The 23,024-nt window shown below is 43.6% G+C and overlaps 1 protein-coding gene across 8 annotated transcripts in view; it reads left to right on the forward strand.

Annotated features, from left to right (window-relative positions):
• The window catches only part of FRYL (FRY like transcription coactivator), a 2,516,714-nt gene that overhangs the window by 78,301 nt on the left and 2,415,389 nt on the right, over positions 1 to 23,024 (forward strand). For 2 of the 8 annotated variants that reach the window (XM_085642127.1, XM_085642128.1), the window contains exon 3: positions 18,825 to 18,888. The exons of the other annotated variants lie outside the window; for them this stretch is intronic. The gene's annotated coding sequence lies outside the window, so the exon portion shown is untranslated. The remainder of the gene's footprint in view (positions 1 to 18,824; positions 18,889 to 23,024) is intronic. 8 annotated transcript variants of the gene reach the window in all.

The raw sequence follows: 23,024 nt of genomic DNA on the forward strand, positions 1-23,024 counted from the left end.
GCTACAAGAGACGTTCTATGAGAAAAGAGCTGTAAGGTAATTACATTAGTTCAGAGAAGCAGGAAGTAAGGGGATCCAAGATTCTTCCCAGACACCACTGATGCCCTATTGGCAGTGACCACCGAAATGTCTAGGAATCTCGAGTATCTCCACATATTTAGCTAGACTGTGGAGGTGGCCTCATAACCTCACATCATAGGGAAGACACTCTGTAACTGAAAGCTGCGACTTGGATGAGGTCCATAAGGTGAGGAAACTAGGCTTGGGACGACCAGTGTGGAGTAATCCCTAGTTTGGTGCGGAAATTACTGGTGAAAAGGAGAACCCTGGGGAAAAAATATAAAAGGAGGGAAGGCATAAGAGTTGAATTGTGACCAGTCCTAAAGGAAGGTATCAGTTGCCCAGGCCTCTGAGTCTGGGCATCAGCTCCCACAGGTAGAAAGCTGACGCATTAAGCATAATACAGTAAGAACTGTCTAGAGGACCCCAGAGGTTGGCCAGAGATAGGACGGTTGGATTCAGCACCTTAGTCTCTGCATTCCTTGAGATATCTGGAGAACCAGTCTGCAGTAGAATTGACAGATCTGGAAAGTGTTCTGCAGTTGTCAAAATGTTGTTCTGCAGGTAGTGTTCCTAGAAGTCTTTGGAAAGGTCTGCTAGGTCTTCGGACCTTGCGCTTCCCAACATGTTGATGTATCTTGCCCCTGACACATTGATGTATCTTGCCCCTGACACATTGATGATGTGGAGCACAATTCAGCAGCTGTTAAGTTCTTTGTGGGACTTTTTATGGCAGAGGTTTCTGTGAGTACCTCTAGAGCATTGAGCTTGAGTTTCCTTTCGACTGGGAACCAAAGGCCCCAGTTTCTAGTGATTGTGAACAGGCACTCCATTCTAATCTACTTCTTTTTAGGTCTCGCCTGACCAGCGCTTTAGCGCTGCTCTGGCGAGACTTATAGTAAGCGCGTTTTGGAAGTGCAAACAGTGGCTTTGCAGGCCTCCAACTACAGTGCATGTGACCCGTCCGGGCGCGCGCACCATTTGGAGTCCTGCAACCACTTGTTTGCTTTCACTTTAGCCGTGATTCATCGCACCATTTGGCAGCCTGCGTGCCCGCCCCCACTCCCCCTCCCACTTCGTCAGCTTCAGTGCGCGCTTGTTTTTTTTTTTTACTTTAAGCGCGTGCGGCCAATGCTTGTTTAATGCTTGTTTTTACTGTTTCGGGGGTTAGTTTCTTAATCTTATCTATGACACCATCTACTGTTCGTCGTGAATTATTCTAAAAGCAAAGTGTTGTGGATTGTAACAAGCATGCTGCCACCACTTTCATGTCCGTGAAACCTTTATTTATATTGCGAACAGGAAGAGAGCAGACTGGAAGGAGCCTTAGCTGCATCTGTCCGTTATTTTTTAGTTGTTTTCAGTTCACTGGCTTCAATCTGCCTGCTTTCATCTTCATCTTGCCCTCTTTTAATACATCATGGCGGTTCTTACTTTTTAAAGTGCATTTTCGGATCTTCTTGGCGCTTTTACTGGCTCGTATCGCAGCGTTTTATTTTAAGTGTGTAGGTTCTTAAATTTTCATGGGACTTTTGCTGTTGCGACATTAGCCCATTGTGTTAGTTGTGTAGAGAGTTAACCTGGAACAAACAGCCCCCGGGGGCCAAGCACTTTGCCAGGGCCGGTTTTGGTTCCCAGTCCGGCCCTGGACTTTAGGATCCTGCTGTCATGCATTTGTATCCCACAGATGCTGCAGACGGATAGATTCCTATCTTTCTCAGTTGGCTTGTTTACGCTTAATTAGCCCGGCCTGGTTTCCTTTCTCAAGTGTCGGGCATCTCACAGAAAGTCACACTTTAGCAGACTTTCAGGCGGCCTTTTTTCACAATACATACGTTTATTCATTACATTATGTTAACCCAGTTAATAAAGCAATGTGCAAGTTATTTTAAAAAAAGATTGTAGCCTATTTTTACAAATTGATTTTGATTTTATTTCACGCTACTAATTCTTGTTGTGTGTAGCTGCAAACCTGCGGCTACAGATGTTCTGTTAGACACGTATCTACTGCCGCATTCCTAGTTCTTAATTTGCAACAAAGAAAATATGCACTAAACCTTAATTAGTGTTTTACCTGCTGATGTTTCCGAACTGCTTAATTTGTGACGTAACACATGCTGTGTTCCTAATCAGGTAGCAGCTTTATATTGTGCATATTTTAGAAGTTTCACTAACATCCAGCTAATAAATCCAAAAGTAGGAACGGATATTTTTGGGGACGAGCTTTAATGTCTAATTCTCTCAATAATTGTTAATTGATAACTAACGCTAATTTTGGGGCTTATGTTTGTTGCGTCTGAATTATTTGGCACAAAATCAGTCCAGCTGAGCACGCTACTTATTTTTTATACGTACCCTTATTGTACATTTTTGTGCCGTTGCTCTTATTTGGCGGCTGCTTTCTATAACAATTTTTAGGTGTTACCATGCATAAGAAACAAAATTGAGCCTGTATTATTGGGGAGGGCATGTTCTTGAAAGGCGAAAATTGTAAAATTCAGCACTTTCTGTTCAATACATTTTTAAATTAATTTCTCTCTTAATGTAGGTGTGGTGTACCCAGCTGCGCTTCCTTGTTGTTTTTGGCTTAGCTACAGCCTCGTTAACAATGCTGGTTACAGCTGCTTTCAATAAGCTTAATTTGTAAGGTGATAGGTGCCGGAGCTGTTATTAGGCAGCATTTTTTAATAATTTGTTTTGTGTTACCCTGCCTACGGAACAGCACAGAAAACGTACAGTTTGGAGGGCATATTGTTTACAGGCCAAAAGCTGACACGTTTAGCACTCGTCTTTATTTTACTTTAAAAGGCAAATCCAGCCAGCTGCAGTTCCTTGATTGTGGCTTAGCTACATGCACGCTTTCACAGTCCTGGTTACAGACCCTTTCTTAGAGCTTAATTTGTGACAATAGAGGTGCTGGGGCTCTTATTGGGCAGCAGCTTTTTAAAACCAGCATTTACAATGCAATGGTCTCGGCATTGGTAAAGTTAGAGCTATTGGCATTGCTCATGACATTATTTTTGTTTGTTTTTGTTTTTAAAACATTTAAAGAAACGGCATTGTCATGAGCAATGCCAATAGCTCTAACTTTAACAATGCCGAGACCGTTGCATTGTAAATGCTTGTTTCCTCTTCTGTCCTTCCGAATCCAAATAACTGACTAACTTAACCACCACTTAAAATGACTTCTTATTTCACAATACTAATTCAACACTAATCCTTTATGGGTCCCTGAGTAGCGCGCTACTCGCCGAAAAAGCGCTTTGACGCATTGTCAGGGGTAGTAAGCGCTATATAAATGCAATTACAATACAATACAATATGTCTGGAATTCTTCTAAATACGGATTGCCCTCCTGGAAGATGTGCTGCTTCCAGTGCAAAGCTTGTGATCTCAACATGAATGTGCAAATTGTGCAAAAAACATGTTCATGAAAAATAATTTCTTTCCATTCTCTTTGAACTATATTGAACTACCATATGTTTTGTATTCCTGCTGCATGTTAAATTCCTCACTTCAGCCCAGAAAAGTGTGGATATTTGAGGAATCTGAACAGCATTGTTAACTCCTTAAATGCCTGAATAAGGTGTACACCAACGGAGAGGTGACCAGTTAAAATGTGTAATGGGTCAGGTGTGGCGCTGCACCCCTTGTGCAGCACTTTGATGACTTTGAACTACAATTACTTTTGTTAACATCTGCAAATTACGCCGCGGGTGGCTGAATATGCAGAAACTGAGGAAAAATCATGTTTGTGCAGGAAAAAGGTGGCCCGAGTATAGTCCACTAGATAGACACTAGAATTAGAAGTCAGTTAAAGGGGAAGTTTGAAAAGCAAAAATTAAAAAATTAACAGAACTTTAAGTGAATTTATAAACAAGCCCACGGCTAACGTGGCACACAGAAAACAAAAGCTATGATTCCTTAAGTCAATAATAATCATTCCCTTAACGGGCCAAGTTGAGGCACTGGCTACACACCTGTCACGAGCAGCAGGTGCATTAACCAGCCAGACCTCCGTTTCTTAGGGACTGACCGCCTAAAAAAATCAATCCAAACTTGTTTCATGTAACTTGTGTCTCCAAAACAGAAGCGGCTGCAATTATTACCTATGCAACAATTTCTGCAGCACTACCTATAATCCTATTAACTGTTGATTGCGGGGGGGAGGGGAGACTAACATCGATTTATTTCAACACACATCTGCAACGATCCTCCCGCTGAGCTGATTGTAAAGGGACTGCAGTTCATGAACCGCAGCAGCGCCTGTTGACAGGACGGAAACCCACTCGTCCTGAACGTCCCCTCGCTACGGCAGCCGGCGGCGGTCAATCCGGAAGACAGACTGGTTAACAGCAGGTTTCCGCTCTCCGCCTTGCAAGCCGGGAGTGTCTCCAGGACCCACGTGCGTCTGTCTTCGGAGACAGCTCGGTGTGAAGAGTGAGTGGGGGGCCTCAGTTCTCGAGTTTCGACGTGCAGCGCTCCCTCCGCCAGGGCACGTCGCCCAGTGAAACCCGAGCCGGGAAGTTCTCTTTAAGGGGTTCCAGAGTTGCTGCGTTGCATTGTGATGAAGTTGTCGGGGAGATTCTAGTGACCAAATGTTCGGGCGGCGCGTTACGCGACCGGTACCTGGATGTGACTTCCTCGGTTTCCCTGGCTTGGATGCGCTACTTTTCCTACTCCGGACGGGCGGAACTCCCAAGTAACATAAAGAAGCAGAGGGCACCGGAAGACACCACCGCCTTTCTCCGAGGCTGAGAAGAACTGCCTCGGAGAAACGCAGCGTCATTTTCGGATTGGGGGGCGTGTTTTGCTGTTGTCTCCTCCCTGAGACTTCTCGCAAAAAACACGCCCCCCGATCCGAAAAAGACGGGGCTTCAACGGAGTGACTGGACCTCTTCTCCAGTGGCTGGCCAGCATTTAAGAGGCCAGCCAATGGAGAACAGGAGAGAAGAGGGGCGGGTGCAAGCCCCTCTTCTCAATGACATTAAATCTCCGGACTTCCGGTCTGCCGACCGGATGGTCCCGAGACCTAAAAATGTTTTTGGTGCTAGCCTGCCTAAGAAACAGCACATAAACCGTGCAATTGGAGAGTGCATGTTCTTTGAAGGCAAACAGTGAGAAATTTAGCAGTTGCATATATATTAATTTTAAAGGAGACTTAACACAAAATGCACCTGTGCCCAGCCAGCTGCAGTTCCTTGTTGTTTGTTGTCTGTGAGTGAATGTACATAAAAACATCTGACATTACGTTTATATTAATTTTGAAGACAACTTATCACAAAATACACGTGTTTTCAAATTTTAATCAGTATGCGTTTTTTACTTTGTGGTATAGGAGTTAGCTGTTCCATATGACAACGACAATGCCCGTGTTTTACATAGGCAGCAGGCCTCGACTTATTGGCTCGTTGTATAACTTACAATAAAATTCAAACTGTCCCTTTTTTTACACAACCTTATTCCACCAGAAAATGGTGTTGCTTGGGGACGTGAGGAGGCAAAACATGTACTTTTTTCGTAATATGTAACTTTTATTTCCCCAGTTGTGCCTTTTCATCACCATTTCTGGCTTAAAAGCGGCTCTTGTGCAGCCTTTGGAATCTGTGCAGCTTCAGCTGCTTTCACGGTGCTGGTTACATCCGCTTTCCAACGGTTTAATTTGAGATGACAAAGGTGCCGGGGCTTTTATTAGGCATTAGTTTTAGGTGGCAGTTTTCGATAAAATGTTTTTTGTGTTAGTCTGCCTAAGAAAGAGAACAGAAACCGTATTTTATAGGAGGACATGTTGTTTAAAGGCAAAATGCAGCACCAATCAGCACTTAAGTTTTTTTTACTTTTACAAGCAACTTCCATCACAATGCAAGTGTACCTAGACAGCTGCAGTTCCTTGATTTTGCTGGCTTAGCTTCATCCGCTTGCACGGTGCTGCTTTTCACGTTTTTAGGTGTGCACGTTAAACTTTATATGTGGCTTTTTTCAGTGTCTAAACTTTTGATTACATCGCGTTCACTTTTCTCACCTCAACATTTTTTTTTACTTCTGTGTTTTACACACTGTACGCGTATCTCCCTTCTGTGCAAGCAATCTATATGCATTGTACAACACATTTGTATAAATTGTTCTTTATATGTGTATCACCACTAATGTGTGTCTTACAACTTCCACATGTATCCTATTACAAACGTAGCTTTTACGCCCACCTATATGTAATCCAAACGGCCATATGTGCTTTGTATATTCTTTACATTCTATTGTTCATGAGCGCATTTTACTTCACATATAATGTTTATATGTTCACTTAGCTGAAGTTTATTTTACTTTGTTGTCTATCAGTTAAAGTACATAAAAACTTGAGACAATTACTATTTGCGTGTATATTAATTTTAAAGGGAACTTCCCACAAAATGCACGTGGTCTATGCAGCTGCAGATACGTGTTGTTTAGTGGTGACCTCTGTTGCCTTAACGACTTTAGGATCCTGCTGTCATGCATTTGTATCCCACAGATGCTGCAGAGGAATAGAGTCCTGTCTTTCTCAGTTGGCTTGTTTACGCTTAATTAGCCCGGCCTGGTTTCCTTTCTCAAGTGTCGGACATCTCAGAGAAAGTCACACTTTAGCAGACTTTCAGGCGGCCTTTTTTTTCACAATACATACATTTATTCATTACATCATATTAAGCTATTAGCTAATAGTACTGTAAATAACAATGCCTTTGAATTATGTTTTAAAACCCAAAACATAAATAAAACGCATTGTCATTTACAATGGCATTGGCTCAAAATCGGATAAATGCGAGACCTATTGCATTGCAAATGCTTGTTTAATTACCAGATCTGCTGAAGAACCAAAGGTGGCTTTGTCATTCCAGTACTCTAAATTAAGAAGCCACCAACTCCGGTCTGTCTGAGACTTGTCATCCAGAGAAACGAGATATGGGTAGGAAATACCTTGGAGGAGGAAGTAAGCCTTCCGGCCCTGAAGAGCTTGGTAGCGTAGTGGGGCTGGGACGATTGATTGGATAGACAGGAGCCCAGTGAGGCTTGCTAAGAACTCCAGAGAAAGGAATGGGGTTGATGGGGCGGAATTTAGGTCCTGAACCAATTTTGTGTCTGGGAGCTTGAGTGTGTAAGAGGTTGTCTATGAGAAGCCTAGGAATTCCAAGGACTAAGAGCGTGCAAGAATACTTTTCAAAGTTGGCCAAGACACCCGTGCTGTGGAGGAGATTGTTCTTGATGTCGAGAAAGAACAGCTGGGAATTGATGCATTTGAAGGATATAGTCTAGGTAAATAAAGAGACCTATTTTTCTGGATCTTACATGAGTGTCCATGCCACGGAGACCCTTCATGAAGTACCAATGGGTGGAAGACAGGCCAAAGGGAAGGCAGCGAGCTGCCACTTTGGATGTCTGCATTGGAATTTTAGAAAACGTTGGTTGTTTTGGCAGATATGATTTGAAAGAGTAGGCATCTTCGAGATAGTCTGGCTAGCTACTCTATAGGGATGATTGTTTCGGAGCTGTATTTCCTCTACCCCCTACATTCATTTCAAGATAAAGAGCATGCGCTGGGTCTTCTCTTTTTTTGAGGATGATCAAGATTGAGCTCACAACCACTCTGGGAATGCAGAGACAACTACAACTTTTGGCACCATGTCTGAAATCTCCCGTTTCCCCGAAGGTGTTTTCTAGTGGAAAAGGGAGAGGAGGCAGCCTGCAGGATTGAGAGGAAGTAGCCCAGTAATCTATTCAGCAGCCAGAGACTTGTGGATGCCCCAGAGCTCAGAGTAGATGGTGCACCACACTAGGAGGTAGAAGACGTTTCGCCAATTGGAGGCAGAGGAGTGACTTACTGTGATTAGTAGGTGGAAGGAGTAGTTGTTTGAAACCTGGGTTGGTGCCATTGGCAGCGCACGCTCTTTCTCATGGGAAGAAAGCAGGAACACAGTAGCTGAAGGAGAGGTCCATGTGCCTTCTGAAAGCCCGGCAAGTTGACTTCTGTAAGTCACACAGTTTTGCGACAGATGGCAATATATGGGTCACTTGGCTCTGCTAATTTCAGAAGACTCCATTCATGCTAATTTCGGCCTTGACCCTCTGTAAGGTTCTGGGCAGGCTCAGAGGATAAGTCGGAAAACGTAAGATCTTGGTACAGAAATATTGGGTGCCATCTTTCTGCTGTGATAAATGCACGGGAGTCTGCTAGGAAAGCCAATGTAAGTTAGGGCAGCCTGAGACACCCTTGAGGCCTGTCTCTTCCGGGGTGGCTGCTGTCCTTTCAAGGGCCTATGTGAGGCAAATGGAGTGACCTGCGGTGTTCAGTATTTGGTCCTGGCAGTGGTTAAGGGTTCGATCAGCTCCCTTATGTGGGTCGTGACTGGCTGTAGAGGAAAGCCAGCAGATAAGGTTCTTGTTTTGGAGTAGAAAAAATTCTCCAATGTTCTTGGGAAACTTCATTAGTTACTGGTAGAGCAAAGGATTGTATTAATATCTGTGTATTGTGATAAAAGCCCTACAGAAGAGAGGCCCAGTACCGCTGCATCATACACTGAGAAGATGTATTCCAGTATAAGATTCACATTTGCTGACCGAAGAGCCCTTCCTGGGGCATAAGTTCCAGAAGGTTAGACAAGGGGGTCACGCTTCCACATTGAAAGCTGCACAGCTTTGGAACAGGATGTCGTCTGTTTTAAAAGCCTCAACAGACTTTCTGAAATTTAGGAAAGCCTTGAAGACCTGGCTGTTCCCCAAAATAAGAATTGTTCTTGATGTTACTTAATACCTTAATGCTGCGTTTTGGTATGGTGTCTAGTTTTCTTCCCACTTGTAGTTAATTACTGCTCTTAGTGCCAGAATACCAGTCTGGTCACTCTGCGCTCTATAAATACCATAAATAAATAAACATTATTTGCCTGACCGGGCAGGCGAAGACAGTCTGTGTGCATAATGGCCCTAACTTGTTTGTCTAAGGGTGTTGCGGATCAGCAGCGAACAAACTCTGCTACCGGGGGAGAGGGATACCATTCCCTGGATTCAGGGTTCCTTAACTCCGACTGATCGAACAGATCGAACATGGGCTCACTCAACAAATCCAAGATGGAAGATTTTGGGGTGGGGGTGGTGGTGGTGGTAATTAAGAAATGGAGTCCAAAGTGTTTATAGAGCGCAGCACCTGGCACATTATTATTGCTCAAAAGTGAAACATTGCAGGGGTCGTCCTCTGGGGCATCAGTCATCCCCATCTGCCTTCCCGAATTAGGCCTGAAGGTTGAGGGGGATGCATCTTCCGGAGCGGGAGAATACCCCTTTTGCCCAGGGAAGGCATGGCGCCAGTGCTTGTGCTTATAAAAGGTCTTGCGGAGAGTGCCAGAAGAATCAGACCTAGGGCAGAACTCTGAAGGTAAAAAGTCATATGGAGCCTAATTTATCTAGGTAGGACTAAAACTGGGTGCTTGAGCCATTAATCGCCCCCTGCAACTGGCGCTGGGAGATGGAGATTGAGGTGAAGGTGAGGAGTCGCTTCATTAGTTCCCTCTCGTGTCAACCTGATCTTGGGGAAAACCCTGTAGGGCTGAAGATGTTGGAAGATGTGCCAATTCGCTGCTTTGATATATAGTAAGAAAGGGTCGGGTGGTAAGTTACCCTTTTTAAAACATGTAACTTTGTGTCTTTTATTTTTAGGTCTCTCCTAGCGTTGCAGCGCGCATGTGCTGCTCGCTCTGCGAGACATATTGTGGTAGAGGAGATTTCAGAAGGGGACTTGAAGCCCCGCCAATTACTTTCATTGGCTTACGTCCTCATTTATGGTAAACGGTAGCCTCTGATTGAAAATGAGGCTTCTTTGATACCGCCCTGTCTCCTTTTGGGACGGCCCATCCGGACTGGATCTTTTGCTTGACAGCTGTCGTGAGGGTATTTCTTATCTAAAGGAGGCGTGTATGCCTGCCCTGCCTGCAGAGAACACCCGTCCTACCTCCCTAACCGCATCAAGCAGCGATTGTGGTATTGTTTATTTATTTAATACCGCGCCTGTATGCTTTCCAGGCTACAGAGAACACACCTCCCACCTCCAAAACAGCATCAAGCGGCAATCCCCGTGGCCCTTCATTTATTTATTTAGTATGCACTTGTGTGCTTTTTTTCCTGCTTATTTATATGCTAAATAATGGCGGTCCTGCGCTTTGATGCACGAGTCTCGCCCAACCCGTTTTTCTTTTTAATGGCGGCAGGCGCGTGGCTCACCCAAATAGTATTTTTTTTTAAAATTTACATCCGAAATATTAGCAGCCGCGCGCATCCAGACGCGCGGTTCACCCAACTCGTAAAAACTGCACTCTTCCTGGGGAAAACAATTTGCCCTCTCATCAGATCAAGGTACGGGCAGTGCTGCTAAGAGTTTCAGTACTGTAGGCGCTGTACCGACTAAAGCCTACAGGTTTGAGACAAGACCGCGCAGGATCGCTTAGGATACGATGCCTGCAGTAGACGCGGCACATGCTGTTCAAAGATTGAGCCCCCAGGGCGGCTAGAAGCGCTTCATCACTGTAGGGCGCTGTATACTACAGCTCTGAGAAAGCTTAGGGTCTCTCTAAGCCTAACAGAACGAGGCCTGCATTTGATATGAACCCGATGGGCAGACTCTTGCTGCTCCGAGATCCAGAGCGGCTAGAAGCGCTTCATCACTGTAGGGAGCTGTGCCCACGAGACTAGAGCTTACAGCTTTGAAAGGGCGCCGGGTTTCTCCAAGGATATGAGGCCTGCAGTCCGATATGAACCGCTATCTGCAGGCATATGGTGCTCAGACATCGAGGGCCAGCACTGCTGCTAAAAGGCCTTCAGCACTGTTAGGGCAGTATCATCTTAGACGTTTTTCGGGCCCCACACAATGCATTTTTTGAGGTCTCCTTTAAGCAGCTCTACTGAATTTTGTCCCTGTCCCCATGTTCTGATAATTCAAGGACACACTATGTTGAATCATTTACATTTTCAGAAAAGGGGTCATAGTATTGCTGCACACTTGAATGCCCCTATAAGGGTGACTAGACGCTTAACGCCCATTGGGCTCAAAGGGTTTCAGCCCCCCCTGTCGTGTGTGTTCGCCCAGCTGAGACAGCTTCCCCGGCGCGCGCACAGCCGCACCCGAGTACTTCACAGGTCGAGGGCTGTTTTCCACGCAAATAAAATGCTGAGCATGGAGGGCTGCAAGGAGGTGTGTTGCCACCATCCTCCCCTCCCCCACCGCTCCCATCATACCAAGTAAGTTGGCTCTCACCTTCCATAAAAACCATGTGTAACCTGAAACGTCTTCCTACACCCCCACCCCTTCCTGGGGGTCGTAAATATAAATCCGACCGTATAAACCGCACAAAGGACCCTCTGCAGCGGCACTTAACTGCCCAGTCGTGTGCTAATGCTAGCGAACACTGCCCTTTGCGTTTTACTGCCCTAGGGTTGGTGCGACAGGGAACAATGTCGGGTTCTGGTGATTGGGCTGATTCTGAGGGCTGTCTTAACAAACACCAACCCTTCAAATGGAATTATTGAGGCGACTTATGCATCATGGTAAAGCGCGTCAAGGAAGATGAATTGATTGCCTGACTCTGCGCTGGATTCTTCAGTCCAAGCGAAGGAACTGTAGACAGTGTATAGGCGCACACTCCGTGCAGAAAATTGCGTCGCTGATAAGCCGGAGTATGGGCATTGCTATAAGCCTCCTTTTAAATGTGCTTCTCTGTTAGCATTATCTGGTGTTCGTTGCCATAGCGTTTTTGTGACCATGGCCGCCTGTTCCAGCCTGTGTAAATTGCCCCATACAATCCCTGCTATATTTTTATGCACAGATCCGTTCAGCGCACATTCTATTGTTTGCAGCGTTAATACAATGTTAACCCATCGCATTTATACAGCTATAAACTACACTGCCTGTTCCACGCTAACATGTCTCCGGGTACTACCAAACAACTTAAATAATTTCACTAATACAATGACATTGCAGTGTGTATTGTGTATCATGTACAGTACGTTATCAGAACTGTCTTCATTAAGTAGTTTATAATTCCAAACACGTTCAATATTTTTGTTCGGTGTGTCCGTTCATATCGCATGTTCTCACTAATACGGCTATTTTTCATGCTCTGTTAGGGAATGGCTGTTTGGCCGCTGACAGAAGTTTGCTTCTTATGATCGTGCAGTACAGGCTAGCTTTAGACATTTACAATGCCATTTACAATGCCAATAGTTCTAACATAAGCAAATGCGAGACCTATTGCATTTCCAAATGCTTGTTTTTCATATGTGAGGGGTTGTTGTCAGTTTTCTGCATGTCCTCGCTAAATGTGGTGTTAGTGCTTTTAAAGAACCTGTAGGACTCCAACTAAGTAATTGCAACAGAAGCTTGAGAGGTAAATTTATATTGACCGTAGAGGCCGGCATCACTGCTGAATAGGGAGCGGGTGACCTGATTAGTGTGAGCAGTTGGATTGCAGCAGAGCTCAGGAAACCTGAGGGCCAATATATTTGTGCTGAAGGCACAGTTGGCTAAATAAGCATGATAAGTAAGATTTCTGGGGTGACGCAATGTACAATAGATGGCTGTGGCAGCAGGAGGAAAGCAGGAGTGGTAGCGAAGGCAGGAAAAGTAAGAGATTACTGGAGACAGCTCAGTCTAAATATTGTTTACCCACAAAGTGAAAGCATTGTAGCTAGTGGAAGGAGTTGCAGTGGATATGGGGATTAGATGCTGATATTGGTACATGTGATAAAGCGTGATGTGAAATGTAATGTAGAATACTTTAAGAAATATTTAAATTGTAACTAATAAAGATGAGTGTTGAGACAAGGTGCACTTATCTGTTGCCAGAGGCAGCAACACAAGTGAGGGAGTGTGGCTCTTAGTCGTCCTCTTATACCACCTGTCACAGCATTTTGCCTTGTTGTGTAACCTCTGATTGCTTCTGCTAGGAACCCCTTAAAGAGATTTACATTTTGAACGGTCTCATTATCCTCCTTTGCTACTCAAAATGGTTAATGCCCTTAGAGGTAAGACAATAAACGTTAAGCTTTCAAATTATTATATATAACATCACAAAGAGATTTATCACTACTGGGAAATATTAGATAAAAAGACTAATAATGCTGTCAAATATTTCAATTACGTTTTCTCCCTAATAGTTGGATAAGCTGCAGTATAGACCTGGATGTTGCCATTTGTATTTGATATTTCCCTTTTTAATATATTTTCTGTATTTTGTTTACCAAGATGTAATGTCTGATAAAGATTTGAACAAAAACAAGTAATTGTAGTTTTGTACAGTGATCTGTAAAATGTTCTCTCCCTACCTACTATTTGTGAAAAATGCTTAATTAGGCAGGTAGGTATGTGAAACCGGTGTGCCACCATTGTGGTCGTGGGCAAGCATCGTCTCCCCGGATAATGATTTTTCATGTAGTTTGTCCTCTCAAATTGAGACTATGATGGCAGAACTATAGAGGTAGTGGAAATTACCTTCATGACGATGTGGGTTCTTTAGTTCATTCTTTTATTGTTTCACAGCAAAAGCATGGCCATCTTCCATAACCTGGTCTGTGCTGGGACAAGTGATTTGGCATAAACTTTACATAAATTACCTAATTTTAACTAAATCGCATTTTGGTGACCCTGGGTGTGTGGGTGGTAAAGTGGATAACTATTGTGGCTAGAGGTGTACCTAAGCGGAATGGGCTTCAGGGTGCATTAAAAGCTATATCAACAATAATTCCCGAAGGGAAAAGGGTCTAAGGGAAAAGTTTAATGACCAAAACAACAGTTCAAATCCCCTATCCTTACATATGAAAAACACTAATGAACTGGTGGTCGTGCAAAAATGAGGAACTGAACATAAAGAAACTAGAACAGATCAAGTATAAAGTGTTACTATGATCAACTGATCTAAGTGTTGCTGATAGAGATGGAACATTGAACTCTAGATACGGATTCCCATCAACTGCCAAGGGAGGCCAGTGTCATCACTTGGTAATCCTTCCTTCTTGTTACTACTCCTCCAAACCAAGAGGCAGATGTAGTAGCCAAGATCAGAGTAGAGTACAAGTTGGAGAGAGAAATCGACCAAGAGTGGCCATATGTATTTCTATTGATGGATACTATGTGTAGTAAGTGCAGTGCAAGTGAAAAATTTAAAAAGGGAGTTGGACAGAAGAAACTTTGTTTAATGAATATCTCTGTACCAATCCTATTTAAAAGGCGTGTAGCGGCAACTTTTAACTAATAGGTTGCGTCATATAGGGGTCGACTAGTTTCAGCCATATGGGAATGTGTTCCCGGCTTTCTTCAGGACCGATACATAATTGCTACTGCAAGTGATTAAGAAAAAAAAAGAAAAAGTGACAAGTTGTCCAACAATACAACCTGGTACCTATCGACCTCACGGCAAGTAGGGTGTATTTCACTCCTGTTGAAAGAAAATACAAGCGATAGGTTGTGTTCTGTTTCAATGTTCATTTTATCAGTCTATTCTAGATAATACTAGAATAATACACCTAGTATTTTAGGTAACCTCTCTGCCTCCACAACAACTCCCAACATAGAAGATTGGGACAAGATTTTGATTCTCAAGAAATCCCATTCACGCACGGTCATCCATGGTGCGATAATGGCAGAGTATTTACGCAGCAACTGCGCACCCCCAGGCCTGATCGTGACTAATGTCCCTCGACTATTTCTTCAAGATAAGAAATTTCTAAAGGATTGGTCACTGATAGCATGGCGCTGCACGCGCGATTGGCTGATTCTCATTATCAGCACGGCCAAGCGTGCAGCGGATGCTATCCTGGTCGAGATTCAAATTAACGAGGCACAAATCAAAACAACTATTACCAGCACACTGTTTAAAAAACAACAAGATGAAGCAAACAAATCTAATAAAGACTTTAAAGAAACCATTCTTCTTTCGAAGATTGATAAATTCAAAAAAGACTTGGCCAAATTTAAACTAGAAGTAGTCTACCCCTATACCAGTGAGGGTTATACACCAGCAGAATTTAACAAAAAAGGCAAAAGATATGGGTCAACTTACTCAGGGAGTAGTTCCGAAGAGGATTTGAGTGACCCAGATACCCCCACAACTAGCAAACAACAATTTAGAGGTAGAGGTATGAGACGCCCTTGGAGGGGGTACCCGATGCCGCAACTCCAACAATGGTGGCCTCCGACTCCATGGGGCTTTCCCCCACAGCAGTTTCAACCACCCAATGCGGCTTATCAGATGTACCCACAAGACTTTAACAACCAGTCTTTTTTAGGGGCAGGCCCAGGCAGAACAAGAGGCAGGAGGAGAAACCGGCAAGCTCAAGTTCATTGGAACGATCAACAAACCCCTATTGCTCCTCAAATGAACACCCGGAGCAGGGCCAAACAGAACCCTCCAACATCCGAACAGAACCCACAGGAGACTTGATTGAGAATTTGAGTACCAAGATTCTCACCCAGGCTGAGATTACAGTTTTGAACAAAGGGCTTGGATTTGTGACAACATCGACAGGCGACAACTTCCAAGTTCAATGTGAACTTGCAAAATTCTTTCGGAAGGTTCGCCTTCATCATTTTTTTAAAGACAAAGAACAGATTGAGCCCTCAACAGGCAACATCAACACTGGTCTGAAAAAACGCTCAACCTTCAATCCACCTACACATGCTATCCCGCCCCAGGTACTTGCTTTTGAGAGAGCAGTTCTTGATGAAGTCAATACCCTGTGTCAAAACAGAGGGGGTTATAGCAATCTACCCAGAAATGAACAGTTGGCACTTCGTGCATTAACAGAGGACAGAGAAATCATTATTAAACCTGCAGATAAAGGCGGTGCCATAGTGATTTTAGACACCATAGTATATCGCACCGAGTGCTTGAGACAACTAGATGACAAGAGGTTCTACCGACTACTGAAGGAAGATCCTACAGAAAGGATCAGTAGAATCATTACCAACAAGATAGAGGAAGCTTTCAATGAAGGATGGATTACACCTCATGAAAAAGATTTTTTACAAACTACTCATCCGGTCATGCCATACTTCTATATACTTCCCAAGATACACAAGCTGCAGAGACCACCTCCCGGAAGACCAATCATCTCCGGGATTGGCTCTCTGCTTGAACCTTTATCTACATTTGTAGATTTCTTCCTCAGACCACTGGTGTGTTTGATGCCTACTTATCTCCAGGACACGAAAGACGTACTACGTCTGCTCCCTACTGTGGATTTTGACCCGAGTCTAGATCTACTTGTTTCATTTGATGTAGAATCACTCTACACCTCTATTCCACAAGATGAAACGTTAGATACAATTGCCTCTATTCTGAGAGAAACAGAACTCAATTCCATCACTCCGGTCAATTTCATCATGGACCTGGCACGCATGGCCATGAAGGAGAATTTCTTTAAATTTGAGGACAAGATCTTTTTACAAGTGTCAGGTACGAGCATGGGTAGTATTTTTGCACCGTCTCTAGCTAATCTCTACATGCATAAATTTGAACAGAACCACGTCCTCAACGAATTGAATCCCTTCCATGAGTCTATCAGACTCTGGAAGAGGTACATCGATGATATCCTCGTGATCTGGCGGGGCGATCAAGAATCGGTCAGGCAATTTCAGGAATGGCTTAATACACAGAATGCATTTTTAAAGTTCACTCTAGAGATGCACCCATCTACGATAGCCTTTCTCGATTTGTCCATTTTTGCAACTAGCACAGGATTGGGCAGTGAGCTATATCGCAAACCTATGGCTCGCAATTCGCTGCTTCGTTATGATAGTCAGCATCCTAAGGCATTGCGCGACAATCTGCCATATGGCCAATTTTTACGCTTGAGACGTAATTGTTCATCAACTGATCTCTACAAACATCATGCGAATGTCTTAACTGATCAACTTTCAGCTAGACTCTATCCTAAGAGGCTGATCAAGAATGCCCGCAAACGCGCTCTCAACAATCATCGAGAGGCTCTGTTAGAGAAGAAGATAGAAAAACCACCATCAGGTCGTCTAACCTTTGTGAATACCTTCAGTACTCTATCTAATGGCATCCAGAAATGCATTCGGAAGAATTGGCGTTTTTTGAATACCGCAAAGACAAATATTCCACTACCACTCTTTGCCTTCAAACGAGGATCCAACTTGAGGGATAGACTAGTACATACACGCACTAGGGAACTAGAACCAAGGAGAGTAGGCACCCTTTGGAACCTTCCACCAGTCCAGGGTCACTTCCCGTGCGGTAACTGTACAGTATGCCCACAAACCAAGCATACCAAAACTTTAGATCTAGGCTTGACCAGACCTTGGATACAGAAGAATTACTCCAACTGCAATAGTGATAACCTTATCTATCTATTACAATGTCCATGCCATCTGAAGTATGTTGGCATGATGACGCGTAAGGTCAAAACAAGGATGCTTGAACATAAAAGCACTTTCAGATGCAGGAAAGAGAATACGAGACTCACCAGACATTTTGTGGAGCTTAATCATCAGGCAGACGATTTCTCCTGGACTGTCTTGGAGAAACCATTCATACCGTCCCACAATAGTGACAAGGCCAAATTCTTATTCACTAAAGAGCAACGCTGGGTTTTTAAACTCCAAAGTGACACGAAAGGCCTGAATGACTCCATTCCATGGATTCTTCTGTAAAGGGTCGGATTCTGACCCATGATTTGATAAAGAGATCATAACGAGTTTAACATTTCCCCCACAAGGTGTATTACCTGTTCTGTGTAATATAGGAATTGTCTTGGGGATTTATGTCTTGATTCCTGGACTCCCTAGCATTATACTCGTAATATCTAGTAGTGCAACGGACACATTGATTGTGTCCCTTTCTCAAGCGATTACACCTTTTGCCAATCCACCCGCATATCATACATCTACATGAATGTGTAAGAACTACCATTTCTGGGTTCAGTGACATCATTTTGTAGTTCTCCATCGTCATCACCCCGAGTCATTTGCAAAACGTAGCGTGAAGCGTCACATGACTCACTCACGCTTTATACTCTCGTCACACAAAGCCTCGGTACCTCCCACAAACACAGGAAGGACCGAGGCACCGACGGAGAGGTGAGTTTGACTGCCTGCATGCGCTTCTATCTTCGTCTGACTCTGATTGTTAATGTAGCTTTTAAGACATGCTCCCAGGTATTTGTTCCTAAACAAAGGGCGAGTTCCAAAGTAGCTTTGTTACGCTGTCTGCCCCCGGTTTACTTACAGCCATACCGGGGTTTTATACAAACTGACGCGATAGGCATTGCGAAACGTTAAAACGGATTTTGCTTTTCTCCTTTTAGAGACAGGTCTAAACCATACTTAGTCGGCCGGATAGATTCCGAATCGTGTGTGCCAGACTAAGTAGTGACCGGCTAGTTACACAGTCGGATACGCTTGAAACTCTACATTAGACCTTAATACTGAAGTATTCATATGCATATAGGTACACGATGCCGACAAAATAACCCCTATTAACTACCTTTGGGGTTCTGCTGTACATGCTGTGAGTGTGCCTTTTTTCACAGTTAATCGTTTTTTTGTATCTTAACAGCTGTAATACAATACCGATTATTGCGGTACAAACATAATACTCCTGGTGATTTATTCTTACTGGACACATGACTGGGATTCTGTCCCTAAACCGCATTTTAACAATTGTCAAACAATTTTTAACACTACCTTTTGGTTTGTTGATTAATTCGCCCTACATGATTCATACTTACAGGGCGGGGTCTCAATTACCTGAGTTGTAACCGGGTGAGGTGAGGTCTGACGCCCACGCAAGTAAGGTGAGTTGGCGTTTTTTCTCATAGATGATACACTGGTTGGTACTGTTATGAGACTTATTTTCTAACTTTGTATGTAATGAGGAACATTGAAACAGAACACAACCTATCGCTTGTATTTTCTTTCAACAGGAGTGAAATACACCCTACTTGCCGTGAGGTCGATAGGTACCAGGTTGTATTGTTGGACAACTTGTCACTTTTTCTTTTTTTTTTTTTTTTTTTTTCTTAATCACTTGCAGTAGCAATTATGTATCGGTCCTGAAGAAAGCCGGGAACACATTCCCATATGGCTGAAACTAGTCGACCCCTATATGACGCAACCTATTAGTTAAAAGTTGCCGCTACACGCCTTTTAAATAGGATTGGTACAGAGATATTCATTAAACAAAGTTTCTTCTGTCCAACTCCCTTTTTAAATTTTTCACTTGCACTGCACTTACTACACATAGTATCCATCAATAGAAATACATATGGCCACTCTTGGTCGATTTCTCTCTCCAACTTGTACTCTACTCTGATCTTGGCTACTACATCTGCCTCTTGGTTTGGAGGAGTAGTAACAAGAAGGAAGGATTACCAAGTGATGACACTGGCCTCCCTTGGCAGTTGATGGGAATCCGTATCTAGAGTTCAATGTTCTATCTCTATCAGCAACACTTAGATCAGTTGATCATAGTAACACTTTATACTTGATCTGTTCTAGTTTCTTTATGTTCAGTTCCTCATTTTTGCACGACCACCAGTTCATTAGTGTTTTTCATGCATTAAAAGCTATGCCATAATTTTATATATGCTTCTGATGCAGCTTGTAAGTAAGGGAGAGCATGAAAACAATTACTTTACTGCTAAAACAGAAGCTGGAGCAAAGCATTCCATCGAAAAAGTAAGGCAAAAGAAAACCGCATAGAACTCGGTGCCCAATTTGTAAAATATTAAGTGCCAAGGCTCTGACCAGGAGGCCACTGCAGCTTGTACCGCCCTTCTCATCGCTGTCAAAACAACTACTAGCCATCTCTCTCGCTTCTAAATGCGACAGTTCAGATTATTTCAGGTCCCCAAAGCTAAAGGAATGGCTGGAGAGGCAGGTATTAGCAATTTTAATGTATATTGTATTCCTAAACTACCATTGTTTTGCTCATCTCTAAATTAGATGAGCAGCGCCATCATGTGGTGGACTGTTCCAAGAATGGTGTAAACAATTGGGTGCCGGTGCCCAGCACCGGAAACCAATTAAGTGCTGGTGCATAGCACCGTAAAGGCCCGGCTCAAAATAAGCACTGATAAAACTGCAGATATTGTCTCTTCTTGATGGGAAATGACTATGTGAAGTTTGTCACTACACTCTAGGTGTGTCAGAATATACATTGTAATTCGATTTTTGTAGATTTTCAAGTGTTCTCTAGGATATTTTTTAAAATGTCGCAATTTAGAATGTTTTCTTTATTTATTTTTTATTACTTTTTGGGGCAATTATTTCCTGCATGCATGTCTGTTACTTTTGATGTTGAGTATGGGCTTTGCTGTGGGGTTAGCAAATATTGGACAATTTATGTTCATGACCGGTTTTTCACATATTTTTCCTCTGTATTGATGTTCTGTTGCTCCTATGAATTACCTTGTTTAGTAAATGCTGTTTTGAATAGACTTTCTCATTTGATTCTACTATCTTGCACATGTTTTATCTTGAGTGAAGCAAATTTACAGATTGTTAGTTCAGGTTATTAGTTCAGAGTGAAGAAGTTGCAAGCTGGGGTCCAGTTTCACTCAAATCAGAATGTAATTTTCGAGGCATGTGTGATGTAGATACACATGCTTTGCATACTCCTGCCATCTAGTGTTGGGCCCGGATGTTAGCAAGTTGTTTATCTTAGAAGTCGCCTTTCCCAGTCACGAGGCAAAGTGACTCCTCCTTTCGGTGATAGACACCATCGGGTTCGGACTTGTATTGCTGCGCTCCGGTTTGAAACTGTCCTTCGGGTTCCCCTCTGTACGCAATCCACTGTACCCTCGGCTGTATTGTTATCCTACACGTTTCCCTCTGTCCATGTATCGATTCGGTCAGGAAAGTTTCAATCTTTGGTCCAACCTTCTGGCGATGGAACGGTCTCTGTTTCAATTCTGTCCTCTGTGTCACTCAAACTACCCTTGCGCCGACCTACACCAAGTCTGCTACTTGTGCCTCTCACCGGAGCACAAGGAAGAACATTGTGAGGCTTGTCTGTCATTTTGATAGAAAAAGACCCTTCAGGATCGTCTGGCTCGATAACGAGAAATGCAGAGCCAAAGCCCTCCACGTAGTCCGGATATCTTTGCATGCAGAAGAATGCGAACAGAAAGAAGTGACAGCTGCGGAATAGGGGGCCTACTTGGTCCCAGAATCAAATTCCGATATAGAAATCGAATTGGAATCAGAGGACGTTCCAGCGGGACAGGTCTCCATGAATACTAAAGCCCCCTAACTCCATAAACGCTCTTCCACTAAACATAAGGCTTTGGCCCCACCTCTGCCTTCGGCGGCACAGACTGTTTCCGTCGCCCCGCCCTCCGGCCCGGCACCGAAATAAGTAGTCCAGCCCTCCAGCTCGAGAGAGTCAAGACAGATTGGTCTTTGAGTGGAATATTTTAGATCCAAAGACAATCTGTTTCGGAGCCAAAATCTTCCACTTCAAAACACAAGTCTGGTCCGGCACCAAAACCTAAGGTTCCGAAATCAAAAGACGATCTCCCGGATCCAATCTTGGATGTCATGAAGGACAGATTAGACCTGAAACATAAAAAGCTATACATCAACCCAGACACATTTTAGCTAAAACTCCTTCATAAAGGAAAGTTCGTTCAGAGGACACAGGGTATAAGATTCCTCTGAAGGAAAAGGACATCGCTACAAGCCCTATCCACCCTAATTTGCCATCCCTTCCACCTCCACCATCTTCACCATTACCACAACTGCCAGCCTCAGATCCACTACACAAAACACCACAGAGGTCTGCACATACAGAGCCTGATTTATGAGATGACGAGTATGACCATGTTCCTTTACCAACAGATCCATGGGATGATGATAATGTTGATCCACCCATGGATAATGAACCAGATATATACCCTGCAAAACCATCACCTCCAGATGATGATGTATTTTATCAAGAGCTGATTTCAAGGGCAGCAGCTTATCAAGGAATTACACTGCACAAAGAGACTTTAGATGAAAGCTTTTTTTTTAGATACTAGGGTCTTCACATAGGACTAGTCAGTCTCCCTATGTTGAAAGGCATGATGAGGCATGCAGATGAGATTTTTAAAGATCCTGTTCGTGCCCGTATTTTAACACCCAGGATTGACAAGAAAAACAACCCATCACCACCTGATCCTGTTTTTATTATAGGACGGCTACTCTTAAACTCACTGTCAGTTTCTAATGCTCATAAAAGAGCAAACTCTCAGACGTCTAGAGATGCACCTCCCCCCTGATAAAGAGTCTAAATTATTTGACCCTGGTAAGAGTGGCTGCTCAAGCTGCTAACCATTGTCGTATTGCCAACACACAGTGCCTACTAGCTAGGCATGACAGGCTGGAATGAGAGGGAAGGCCTATTTCAATACCTCCCAGACGAGCACAAGAAAAAAGCACAAGAGCTAGTCCAACAAGGAAAACGTATATCTAATTCTTCTATTAGATGTGCTCTAGATACTGCTGACACTGCAGTGAGAGAAGTTAACACCAGCATTCTTTTACGTCTGCATGCCTGGCTTTGGATTTCTGGTTTTAAACCAGAGGTCCAGCAATCTATGTTAAATGCCCACTTTGACAAGCAACATCTTTTCAGACCTCAAGTTGATGAGGCTCTATGAAAGATGTAAAAAGACACGTATGTGGAGAAATCCATGGGAGTGCTTCAGTCTCCATCAAGCAGAGGCTCCTTTCGCCACTCATTTTATAGGGCAGGGTCCAAAACTACATCCTCAGACCCAAATGCTACCTCATATAAGTCCAACATGTAACCCTCTTCCTCTAGAGGCTTCTACAGAGGATGGTACAGAGGAAACCATTTCAGAGGTAGGGGTATGAACATGCCAACGTGTAACTCTCCTTCCCCCAATAAACTGTGAGTTGCCTACACTTCCCCCTCTATCATTTA

The sequence above is a fragment of the Triturus cristatus genome, chromosome 2_2 (genome assembly GCF_964204655.1).
Source record: "Triturus cristatus chromosome 2_2, aTriCri1.1, whole genome shotgun sequence".
Lineage (NCBI taxonomy): Eukaryota > Metazoa > Chordata > Amphibia > Caudata > Salamandridae > Triturus > Triturus cristatus.